This window comes from Dasypus novemcinctus, chromosome 11 (genome assembly GCF_030445035.2).
Source record: "Dasypus novemcinctus isolate mDasNov1 chromosome 11, mDasNov1.1.hap2, whole genome shotgun sequence".
In the NCBI taxonomy this organism is placed as follows: Eukaryota; Metazoa; Chordata; class Mammalia; order Cingulata; family Dasypodidae; genus Dasypus; species Dasypus novemcinctus.
The window spans coordinates 101,608,209-101,621,218 of record NC_080683.1 but is presented as its reverse complement, the minus strand read 5'-3'; the positions used below and the strand labels follow the sequence as shown (position 1 = coordinate 101,621,218).

At 38.9% G+C, this 13,010-nt stretch overlaps 1 protein-coding gene and 1 non-coding gene across 23 annotated transcripts in view; both read left to right on the top strand.

Annotated features, from left to right (window-relative positions):
* TRDN (triadin) overlaps positions 1-13,010 on the top strand; it is a 462,763-nt gene that overhangs the window by 72,249 nt on the left and 377,504 nt on the right. The gene's annotated exons all lie outside the window — the stretch shown is intronic.
* Positions 5,944-6,050, top strand: LOC111766137 (U6 spliceosomal RNA). The gene has a single exon (XR_002798265.1). It is a non-coding gene; the product is annotated as a U6 spliceosomal RNA (small nuclear RNA).

Here is a 13,010-nt window from a genome sequence, read left to right as displayed (position 1 = left end):
TAGAGGAGCAGCATCTGTGTGTTGCAGGCTCTTGCCTTTAGTGTCTCCCAGAGGGGACGAGTGGGGCTTTCTCACAAACACCAGGGATGGGCGGTTTTAAACTATACTACATGAAAATCAGAAGTGGCAAGGGCTGTTTGGAGAAGCTGAGGGCAGTTCTTATCATACAAGCCACATGGAGGTAAGTGCCTTGCTAGGAAATTATGTGGCACCAAAGAGCAAAGTGGCAAGAGCTGTTTAAAAAGCTAAAAGCAGCTCTTATCATCCAAACTATATGGAGGCGTATGCCTTGCTAGTTGTGAGTAGTCTAGCTGGAATGGTCATGTAAAAGGTGACTAGGCAAAAATGTTGAGGCACCAAATATAATTTTTTTTACACTGTTACATGGTGAAAATTACACAGTATGGCCAAGGTACTACATATTTAAGAAGTCCACTTAAAATTTTTTTGTGTATATTTTATCACAATGAAAAATGAATTAAGTATTTATAAAAATGTAAAAATGACTGTGATAAATTAAAATCTATAAACTGAAAAATGTATGTATATGTGAAGAACTAAAATAATAAAATAGGGAAGCAGACTTGGCACAAGTGATTAGACTTCTGCCTACCATATGGGAGGACCTACGTTTGATCCCTGTGGCCTTCTGGTTAAAAAAAAAAAAAGTGTGCCTGAGTGGTGAGCCAGTGCCCCTGCGGCAAGCTGAATGCCTGTGTGGAGAGCCAAAGGCCTGCACGGGGAGCTGACTGCTTGCACGGCAAGGCCAGTGCCCGTGCAAGTGAGTCACAGAACAAGATGATGATGATGCAACAAAAGAGAGATGAAGGGGAGAGTCAAGGCAAGGCACAACAGAAACCAGGAACTGAGATAGCGCAAATGAGAGGGAACCTCTCTCCACGTCTCAGGTCCCGAGGATTTAATCCCGGTGAATTCTAAAGGAGAAAAATGAGAAGAGAAGAGAAGAGAAAAAGAAATAGATATAGAAGATCACACAGCAAATGGACACAGACAGCAAAAATGCAGGGTGGGGGCAGGGGGAGCAAAAAAAATAACTCATTCTGAAAATTGATAACTAAATTGGGAGAAGCAATCATTTATTGTCCCTTTCAAACTGTTTTTTCAGGATAAGCAAGTCATTAATGAGAAGTTCTTTAGAGAAGAATTCTAGTTTATTAACAGAGAAGTAGGATGGAATTAGCAACTGAACCTTTTGTAGGTCTAATGAAATCATAGATCTAGGCAAGATCATCAATAAATTCTAAAATCGATCAGTAAAATGAAAGATCAGGTTGACATTGCTTAAACCCACTATCCATCACAACATTTCTAGAGGTGATGATAAGAGATCATGTGATTCACATTTAGATGTGGTGGGAAATAAACAGCAATATATATGCAGTATTCCTGCTTAACAATGTAAACTTCTTTCTAATCAAGCCACCAGAGTTAATGACCATTTTCGAGGAAACGGGAGTAGAAGGGAGAGTGAAAGAACAACACACAGAATTAGACAAGTTTAGAATGTGGAACACTCTATAGAAAAAATGACACTATTTCTTAAAAATTCAGTGGTGTGGGAGAAAATTTTGGAGGAATGTTGCAGAATAAAAGAGACTTGGGAAGCGGACATGGCTCAAGTGATAGAGCATCGCCTACCATATGGTTGGGTCTGGGGTTCGATACCCAGGGCCTCTTGACCCATGTGGTGAGCTGGCCCACACACAGAGCTGCCACATGCAAGGAGTACTGTGCCATGTGGGGGTGCCCCCATGGGGGGCAAAGAGTGTGCCCTGCAAGGAGACCTGCCCCATGTGAAAAAAGCACAGCCCACCCAGGAGTGACGCCCCACACACGGAGAACTGACACAGCAAGATGACGCAACAAAAAAGAGATGCAGTTTCCTGGGGCTGCAGAGGGTGCAAGTGCACACCGAAGAACACACAGCAAATGTACACAGAGAGCAGACGACAGGGGAAGAAGGGGAGAGAAATAAATAAATAAATCTTAAAAAAAATAAAATAAAAGAGACTTAAACAACCAGCACGACAGTGGCAGGGTAAGGCACCCCTAGAGTCAGCTTGTGTTACAGGGCAGATAGTAATCATCCAGAGCTATCTAGAGCACCTGTTTGGGGGCTCCAAGAGACCAGAAGAGCATCCTGTAACATCCTTGAAGGAATAGAAAGAGGAGACTGCCTATCTGCAGAGAAGACTCATAAGTAGAGCACTCCGTGCCACGGATGTTGGTGCCCATCCTCCACTGGAGGCACAAGCCACCTCAGGAGCTGTTCCATGGTTGGAATTGGAAGCTCCATTTCCCAAAAACAGGGGGAAAAAGAGATGGGTGGGCACCAACTTCAGCTACTGATTAGTAAATTCAGTGAACTAAAGTATAATCCTAAGAACAGCTAGTTTGAACCTGTCCAAGTCAGAGGAGGCCGTTAGTCATCATCTTAACTCTGTCCCTGACATGAGGGGAGGCAGGGTGGGCTGAAAATCACAGTGCTGGTTGGGACAGGCTTCTTTCCACACAGGACATATTGCAGCTCTAGCCTAAGGCCCAGCACCACCTTTGGCAGGGAGGAAGCAGGGGGGACCTGTGCCATCTTCTCCAGGAAAACAAGCCATGCTGTGGAGGCCAGTGATTATCCTACTCTGGCAGCGCAAGTTTCCTCAGGAGCTGTTTTGTTGCTGGAGATGGTGGCTCCATTTTCCAAAAATAGGAGAGGGAGAGATAGTAGGCCACTAATTTCAGCTACTGATTAGTAAATTCAGCTGCCTGAAGTATAACCCTATGAACAGCTGAAGTTTGAATGTGTCCAAGTCAGAAAGAAGCAAGTAGCCTCCATTTTGACTCTGCACCCAGCATGAGGGGAAGCCAGGCTGACTGAAAGTCACAGTGATGGTAGAGATGTGTCATTCACCAAGATTAGCCTAGGCATCAGCCTCAACTCTAGCAGGGAGGAAGTTGGTGGGCCCTTCACCAGCCTTTCCAGGTAACTGCAGGTACATTTAGCTGGCACAGACTGAATAGTCAGAATTCTACCAGGGCAACTGCATTCACTTTGGACCCACATAGCATAGCTTGCTGCTCACAACTACAGCTCCATTCCTGCCCCAAGCAGGAAAGAAAGGGGTGTGAAGCTTCATCAGTCTCTCTGGGCAACTAGAGTCTAGTCTCTGGGCATGACTTGAATTAGTACACAGAGCTGTGGCTGTGTGCCTACCCCTGGCAAAGAAGAAAGTTGGGAGAAGCTTCATCAGTCCCTGGGTCAAAGAGGGCAGCTTGAGCCACCACAGCTTACAACACTAACTATATCCTTGGGTCCTACTACACAACCAGCAAGGAGAAAGGGCAAGAAAGCCCTAAACCAAAGAGAGAAACTGTACCCAGATTAAATACACGTATTAAGCCAGATGCCAAGACTCCAACAAAAAATTACAATCCACACCAAAAACAGGAAGATATGGCCCAGTTAAAGGAATAGGATAAGCCTCCAGATGATATAAAGGAGTAGAGACAACTAATCATAGATGTTCAAACAAATCTCCTTAATAAATTCAGTGAGATGGCTAAAGAGATTAAGGATATTAAGAAGACATTGGATGAGCACAAAGAAGAATTTGAAAGCATACATAGAAAAATAGCAAATCTTATGGGAATGAAAGGCACAATAAAAGAAATTAAAAATACATTGGAATCATATAATAACAAATTTGAAGAAGCAGAAGAAAGGATTGGTGAGCTTGAAGAAATGGCCTCTGAAAGTGAACATACAAAAGAACAGAAGAAGAAAAGAATGGAAAAAATTGAAGAAGGTCTCAGGGAACTAAATGACAGCAAGAGACATGCAAAACTACATCTTATAGGTGTCCCAGAAGGAGAAGAGAAGGAAAAAGAGGCAGAAGGAATATTTGAAGAAATAGTGGTAGAAAATTTCCCAACCCTGTTCAAGGACATAGATACCCATGTCCAATGAGTACAATATATTCCCATCCAAATAAATCCAAATAGACCAACTCTGAGACACATACTAATCAGAGTGTCAAATACCAAAGAGAAAGAAGAATTCTGAGAGCAGCAAGAGAAAAGCAATGCATAATATATAAGGGATGCACAATATGATTAAGTGCATATGTCTCATCATAAAGCATGGAGGCAGTAAGACAGTCATATGATATATTTAAGATACTGCAAGAGAAAAACTTCCAGGCAAGAATCTTATATCTGGCAAGATTGTCTTTCAAAAATGAGAGTGAGTTTAGAATATTCACAATAAACAGAAACTGAGAGAGTTTGTAATCAAGAGACCAACTTTGCAGGAAATACTAAATGCTGTGCTAGGGCCTGAAAAGAAAAGATAGGAAAGAGAGGCCTGGAAGAGAGTCTAGAAATGAAGATAATATCAGTAAAAGTAACTAAAAGTGTCAAAAGAGTGGTGAAGATAAAATATAACAGATAAAACCCAAATTTTCAGGAATAAACTTAACCAGTGATGTAAAGCACTTGAATTCAGAAAACTGCAACTCATTCATAAAAGAATTTTAAAAAGATCTAAGTAATTGGAAGAACATTCCATTCTTAAGGATGAGAAGACTAAATATCATTAAGATGTCAATTCTACTCAAACTGATATATAGATTCAGTTCAATCCCAATAAAAATTCTACCAACATTTTAAAAATAAATGGAAAACATGATTATTAAATTTATTTGGAAGGATAAGGGGTCCTGAATAGCCAGAAATATCTTAAAAAGGAAAAGCAAATGTGGAGGGCTCTCATTTCTGGACTTTAAATCATATTGCCTAGCTACAGTGGTAAAAACAGCATGGTACTGGCATAACGACAAACACATAGACCAACGGAACCAAACTGATGGTTCAGAAACAGATCCTGACATCTATGGTCAAGTGATTTTTGACTAGCCTGTCAAAGCCACCGAGCTCAGGAATAACCGTCTATTCAAAAAATAGTGCTGAAAGAACTGGATATCGATAGCCAAAAGAAGGAAAGAGGATCTCTATCTCATACCTTATAAAAATATTAACTCAAAATGGCTAAAAACCTAAATATAAAATCAGGAACCATGAAGCTTCTAGAAGAAAATATAGGAAAATATCTTTAAGACCTGGAGGTAGGTGGTGGATTCTTAAAGAAAATAAGAGGAAGACTGAGATGGACTACTGATGTTTAATGATATATGGACTGTGGTTAACAGTAATATTGTAATATTCATGCATCTACGCCAAAGATATACTACTTTGATAATATGGAAAAAGTGTGTCAAATGTACACTGTGGGCCTGGTAATAATCTGAGGATATTATCTCTTAATCTGTAATAAACGTTCCACCACAGTGTATGTGTTGATAGAGGGGTATTGTTTGGGAATTGTGCAAATGTGCATGATTTTTTTGTAAGTTTACAACTTCCGTCATAAAAATATATTTAAAGATAGGGTGAACTGGGGGAAAATACAACAAATGTAAGATAAGACCTATAGTTAGTGATAAGATTTTGACAATATTCTTTCATAATTTGTAACAAATGTTTCACAACAATACAAGGTGTTGTTGGTGGGTTGATGTATGGGACCCCTGTATGATGTTATGCATGTTTGCTTTGTTAAGTTTACAACTTTTACTATACACTTATTGTTTGTGTGTGTTCATGTAAAAAATGATATAAAAATAATGATAATAGAGTGGGTTTGGGGAAAAACACTTTGGTTAGCAGTAATATTTGGAGGATGCTTTTTAATCATTAGTTAAAAATGTTTCACAACAATGGAGGGTATTGATGGTAGGGTGAAGTATGAGAGTCCTATATAATGTTATGTATGTTTGTTTTATAAGGTCACAGCTAATATACACTTAATGTTTATGTATGTTTATGTGTGAGTGATATCCTTCAATACATTTTAAGAAAAGAGACTTAAGAGTGCTCACTGAGACAGCACATATACTAAAATTGGAGTGATACAGAGAAGATTAGGATGGCTCCTGCTCAATAATGACATGCAAATTCATGAAGTATTTCATTTTTTTAAAATTATTTTTTATTTCAAATTTTAAAAAAATTTTATACTTCGTTTGTTATTTTAAAACTATCACTTCATTTTCTTATCAATCTTACTAAGTCATTTTGTTGGCTTCAGTTTTGGAGACATTTAGAATCACAGAGAGGTTACAACTGTGGCAGGGAGGATCATTGTTGTGGGGTGTCAGTGATGGGGGATGCATGGGTGGAAATTCACCTGGGGCATACCTATAACACATGAACGAGTTCAGTTTTCTTGGGGCATTGTCATGGTGGGTGGAAATCCACACAATAACTGAAAGAATATTGAATTCCCCTCCTGGGGAGTTTTGCCACATTCTCTAATGGGACAACAAGAACCCCCCAAGTACAGGTGTGGTGAAGGAGAATGGACCATTAATAGTCCCTTGGTATTGATGACATGACTGTACTTATGAACGTTTTATTTTGAAATTGAAACTTAGTCTAGTATTATAGGTTGCCTAAGAGTTACCTCCTGAGATTCTCCTTGTTGCTCAAATGTGGCCTCTCTCTAAGCCAAACTCAACATATAAATGCATCATCTCCCCCAACCCCCCCTGGCATGGGACATGACTCCCAGAGATAAGCCTCTCCGACACTGAGGGATTACTACCAACCACCAACTATGCTCCCCAGTGTGACAGAGTTGGACTCAGTTGTGGTTTCCCTACACACGGCTCTTTTGCCCCTTCTATTTGAACCTATATTTAGTACTGGAGTTGACAGGTTTAAGTCCAAGAGACTTAAATCTTTGGCCTTTGCAAGTGCCATTTGGGCCCTGAATCTCAACAGAGTTGCAACACTTACTCTTCAGTTCATTGGACTCTCCCAGGACAACTAACAAGAAGATGTTACTGGATAGTGACCATCCCAAGGAACCGAGAACATTTATAACTATAGGCAAGATAGTCCCATCCATCTGCCCCATGGGATCTAAGCCCTTGCTCAATTAGAGGTGGAGTGGGCATCACCATCCCAGATTCTACAGGATTGGGGAATGAATGATGGACTAGAGCAGACTTCCTGTTATTCTACTATAGACTTATTCCTTTTCTTGGAATGGAAGAAGTTTTATAATTAATGTGGAGGCAGTGACCCCCAGAGGTTCTGAGGGGCGGAGAGGAAAAATGCTTATAATATGGGAGCATTTTGGGGAGACCAGAATTGTTCTGAATGACATTGCAATGACAGACACACATCATTATATATCTTGTCATAACTTACAAAATAGTGTGGAAGAGTGTAAACTATAATGTTAACTATAATCTACACTTAGTGGCAATGCTCCAATATGTGTTCATCTGTTGTAACTCTACAAATGTACTACATTAATGAAGGATGTTGTTAATGTGGGAAAGTGTGGGAGGGATAGGGAGTGGGGCATATAGGAATCCCTTACATTTTTTATGTAACATTTATATAATCTAAGTATCTTTTTAAAAAGATTTTTCAAAGGTGTATTTAAAAAAAGAGAGACTTAAGAGACATAATAATGAATTGCAGTATGTGGAATTGGTCCTGATTCAGACATATCTGAGATCATTGGGAACATTTAAATATGAACTGGAAATCAGGTAATATAAAGGAATTTTTAAGATTTTAAAAAATGACATAGTTCAGTTAAAAAACCTTATAAATAGTCCTTCATAGTGAAGTACTTAAGGATCTGGGTTCAATAATTTAAGTATCTAAGACTTGCTTTAAAATATTTGGCAAAAGAAATAAAACAAGAATGCAGGGGATGGACTAAGATAACAAAGATTGGCAAAGTGTTGCTAATTATTGAAGTAGGTGTCGTGGATTTGTATGGTGTCAACATGGCTAAACTGGAACTACTACGTTTTCCAGAATTCCCTTCTCCACATAGTTCTGGGTTAGTGTGAGCTAGAGGGGTTATTGTCTGGAAGATTTGGTAAGCGGAAGGAAAGCGGAGCCATATTCTTCCACTTAGAAGGTCATGGCAGGGCCCCAGATACTGTTGCACATGTCACTAATCTTTTGGCTTACCTTGTTGGCATCAGATACCAATTAAGCCAGGAGAATCTCCAGATCCAGCCAGATCTTCTGGGGCTTCTCCCACTCTTGGTCTGTGTGCATATTTAGCTACATGAGGAAGGGCAAAGGCTTCTTCTGTAGCTCACTATCTCATTAAACTTGGAGACTTGGAGATCCTGAGACTGATGCAGGTTCCAGGGTTTTTCTCAGGAGATTTAGCTTATCCTCACCTGCCCCAGATTTCTTTGTTTCCTCTAATTTATGTCCATTTTTCTTGCCAGGGACCTCTTCTGCCTTTAGGCCCCACACAAACTGTGGAAGTAAAAACTCCCGTAGATTGTTTTACAATTGCATGAGGAAAATTCAATATAGTATATCCCTTCTTATCTATGACTCCTAGTGATTCTGCTTCCCTGGGACACTAGTACATGGGGATTCCCAATATACTATACTCTCTGCTTTTGTCTACGTGTGAAAATTTCCTTAATAAACAGTCAAAATAAAATAAAGGTTTTACCTTGACATGCAGAGCTCTTCAAGTTCTGGTCCTGTTTAACTCTCCTCTATACTCATTTTCTCTACTTGCCACTTCATTTTGGATACTTCTTCTCCTTTCACTTAAAGAAAACTGTCTTCTTTAAACTATTGGTTTCCTCAAACTGACCTCCGTCAATTATTAGGAAAGTCTCATTACCCCAGAGCGAAATTGGGAAACTAGGTAAAACATAATGTATTTTTCATTGTTAAATATATTATAAAGAGAAGTTTATTCTAATGTTGTGCTCTTCCTAATATTTGATGCCAAAATACCATATCTTGTATAAAATGACAGTTTAATTGTTCTTCATGCCCTTACTTGACAAAATAAGTTAGCATTTTTATTTAGACAACCAAATTTATTTTATAGTCTTGGAATTACTACTGTCACAGAAGATTTTATCTTAAACAATGATAAGTTTTCTCTGGCCTATTCCCTTCCCCCGTTATCAAGTTTTTAAAATCCTCCAGCTCATTTTTCAAGACTCATCTCCAATATATACTTTTCTGAAAAATTTTCCAGAATTTATCTAGGTAAAGTTAACATGTTTTCCTCTCTTTCATAACATTCCCATTATTGTAATAATAGCACTATTTGGTAATTGTACAGTTACTGAGTTCTTTAAGAGAAGAAATTGTTTCCTGTTTTTCATAACCCCCGCTCTACTTTGAACTCCCAAGATAAGAGTGCTTGTTAAACAGATAAATGAAAATTTTGCATTTCTTCTTGTTTTAATAGAGCAGGAAAAACAAATTATATCCCAAGTGGCATTTGGTAAAATGGGTCTTCTGAATGAGGTTAATATTAGAAGTACCTTGAGAAAATCACTAATCCTTTTTACATTGCACCCTGTGCAGAGGAATGTTCATTGTGGGTAAAAAATGATGAGATTCCAGGAATTTCAACATCTGCATATGGTTTTTATGTTAAAACAATAGTGGAATGAAAATCTCTTCATAAACACTTGGTTTTGGAGTTATATCACTTACATAATTTAGTGCAGATGATTACGTAGAACCTGTTAATGTCCTATTTTGAAAATATATTGTCTATTCCTCGATAGGGCAGTATCATAGCATTTTCTCATTTGCAAGAGAAGACGTTTAAGTATATCAATATGCATTTTCAACATGTTTTTTTCTTTAAAAAAGTATATGAAAAATGCTTTTTGAAAGCATCTCACAAGTCACTTTTTTTACTTGCCTGGGCTGAAATTAGCTGATCTAATATATCTATTTTTTGTTCAATCACAAATTGTGAATTGAATATAAATAATTTAACCTATATATTCAGTTTCAAATAAATTTTATAACATAGTTAGAATTCTACATTTTAGTCCATACAGGGCTCCTTGAAATTATATTAGGGACTGTAATCAAAGTTATACAATGTAAAGCATATGTTAGAGCAGTTTAAATTAATTTTCATTGGTTCCACATAGCTTTTTTTTAAAGATTTATTTATTTATTTATTTAATTCCCCTCCCCTCCCCCGGTTGTCTGTTTTCTGTGTCTTTTTGCTGCGTCTTGTTTCTTTGTCCGCTTCTGTTGTCATCAGCGGCACGGGAAGTGTGGGCGGCGCCATTCCTGGGCAGGCTGCTCCCTCCTTCGCACTGGGCAGCTCTCCTTATGGGTGCACTCCTTGTGCGTGGGGCTCCCTTACGCGGGGGACACCCCTGCATGGCAGGGCACTCCTTGCGCGCATCAGCACTGCGCATGGGCCAGCTCCACACGTGTCAAGGAGGCCTGGGGTTTGAACCGCGGACCTCCCATGTGGTAGACTGACGCCCTAACCACTGGGCCAAAGTCCGTTTCCCCACATAGCTTTTTTATTATTATTTTTTATCTTTGCTCCTCCCAAATCTCTATTGATTAGTCAGGTCTACATCTATGAACCCTTTAGTGACAATAATAGTATAAGTGGATTTAAAGAGCACCTCTCTAGAAGTGAGACTATCTTAAAATATTCAGCAGTGGAAAGGCTATTTTTAATAAAGCTGTTTTAGGGCCACAAATCTCCCTATTCTGATTACAACAAAAGTGGTTTATCAGATACTGAGATATTAAGTTTTGTTTCTGGAACTGAAGGAATATTACAAATATGTAGCCATTTCCCTGGCATAATTTTAAGAGATAATAATGGGGGAATATGCCATTCCACTTACCCTGCCTTTTACAAACTTCTATTGTCAGGGTATAAGTGTGGCTGTTCTTCCAATTTGAGATGAAATAGAGAATAAGAAAACAATTCATGGGAAAAAAGGTATTTGACTTTCAGAGGCTGAAAGTCTTCTATTTGATGATAAAAATTATAGGTGGCAGTTCTGATATCATTGAATTTAATGAAGCATGCTAAGGACAAATGTTCCAACCAATGAGAATTTGTTTTGAAGTTGCTTCAGACTGGACCTGAAAAGCCTTCATGTACAGTGTCCTGAGTAAGCATTACTTAGATGAAGGCTCTGAATTGCATTGTGAACGTGGATGCAAGTGGTTTCTTTTTGTTACTTCTTGAATTCTGTTCCTAGTGTTTTCAATGCTAGAAACTACGGGGCCCAAAGACTTAGTCATTAACTTCACTGTGTCTGCTTTTCAATTCAAGTGCATCCTTGTTAAAAATAATCTGAATTGAATCAGCATTTCAACTTTGTATCTTCAGGAAGTAATTGACTATTATGATGGATGCTGTATTAGTTTCCAGTTGCTAAAACACATATCATACAGTGGGTTGACTTAAACAATACACATTTATTGGCTTCATGGTTTTGAGATTAGAAGAAGTCCAAAATTAAGTCATTAGCTGGGTGATGCTTTCTCCCTGAAGGCTGTGGTTTTCTGGAGCTGGCTACTGCGGATCCTTGGCATTTCCATCCTGGCTCTTTACATGGTGGTGTCTTCTCTTTCCCTTCTGACGGGTTTGGTTGACTTCTAGTTTCTTCTCCTCCATGTGGCTTTTTCTCTTTCTGAATTTTATTCCACTAATACAGCACTCCAGCAATCTGGATTAAAGCACACTCTCATTCAGCTGTGTCACACTTAACTGAAATAACATCTTTAAGAGATCCTATTTCCAATGGATTTGCAACCACAGGGATGGATTAAGAGCATGCTTTTTTCTGGGGTACGTGGTTCAATCCCCAACAGATGCAAGATCTCTAGTGCATACTGCTTAATAAAAAGTGTACCCTCTTAACTACATTTCTGAATAGAAGGTCCACTAACTCAATGGAAAAAACTTTGCTTTCTGCGTACAGACGCAACATTCAGAATTTTTGTATCTTTTGGCATAGTTTTTCCTGTCTGTTTTTTTCCCATCCTGGAAGGAAGTTGAGAAGGTGAGGGAACACATCTGAAGCTCTATTTGGCACTAGTAATGTTCTAGAGAATTCTGTTTACCTTAGAGATGAAGACTAAGTAATTTCACAGTACTTCAAGCAAGAACTCCCATGTAGTTCAGAGAATATTAAATAGTGCATAATCATTGCTAAACTTTTTCTTTTTTTTTTTAAAGATTTATTTTTATTTTCTTTCTTGCTCCTCCCCCATTCCTCTCATTGTCTGCTCTCTGGGAACTGATCCTGGGATCTTCCAGAGTGGCAGAGAAGCGATTACACTCTTGCACCACCTCTACTCCCTGTTCTGCTATGTCTTCTTCTTTTCTCTCCTCTGTGTCTCTTGTTGTTCATCTTGTTGTGCCAGCAGCTCTCAGTGTCAGCTGGCACTCCTGTGCAGGATGGCTTTCCAGCCCTGGGTGGCATTCCCACACAGGGGGGGCACTCCTGTGTGGGGTGATAGTACAGCATGGGCTGGCACTCCACATGGGCCAGCTCACCACATGGGCCAGCTTGCCCTCACCAGGAGGCCCTGGGTATCGAAACCTGTACCTCCTATATGGTAGACTGGAGCCCAGTTGGTTGAGCCTCCTCTGTTCCCTAAACATTTTCTTAACGATCAAAATTTCACTAACTGAGGCAAAATATTCACATACTTATCTGCAAAAAGAGGGAGAAACTATTTACTTAAAACGATATTTTCTTTAGGTCTGGAAAATTATCTCCATATATTTTGAAGCAACAGTACTTACATGTCAAAATGAGAAACACCTAGATACCAAGCTCACACGTGATAGCACTGTGCTAATTATATTACAGTTAAGATGAAATATTGTACACCATAAGTGCTTAATAATTGTCTGGAATTTATCTTTTCTAGCCAACCTCATATCAAGACCTACTATATGCATGGTACACACGATTTGATTTTTTCTTAATTTAGGTAGACTTGATGATACTTTTCAAAATCCTGACAGTTTAGATCCAAATATTTAAATCTGAATACTTTCTGGGAGATAAGAGATATGAGTTATTGCATGAATCCTGATGAAAGCATTGTTTCAATTTTGTAGACACTGCCAA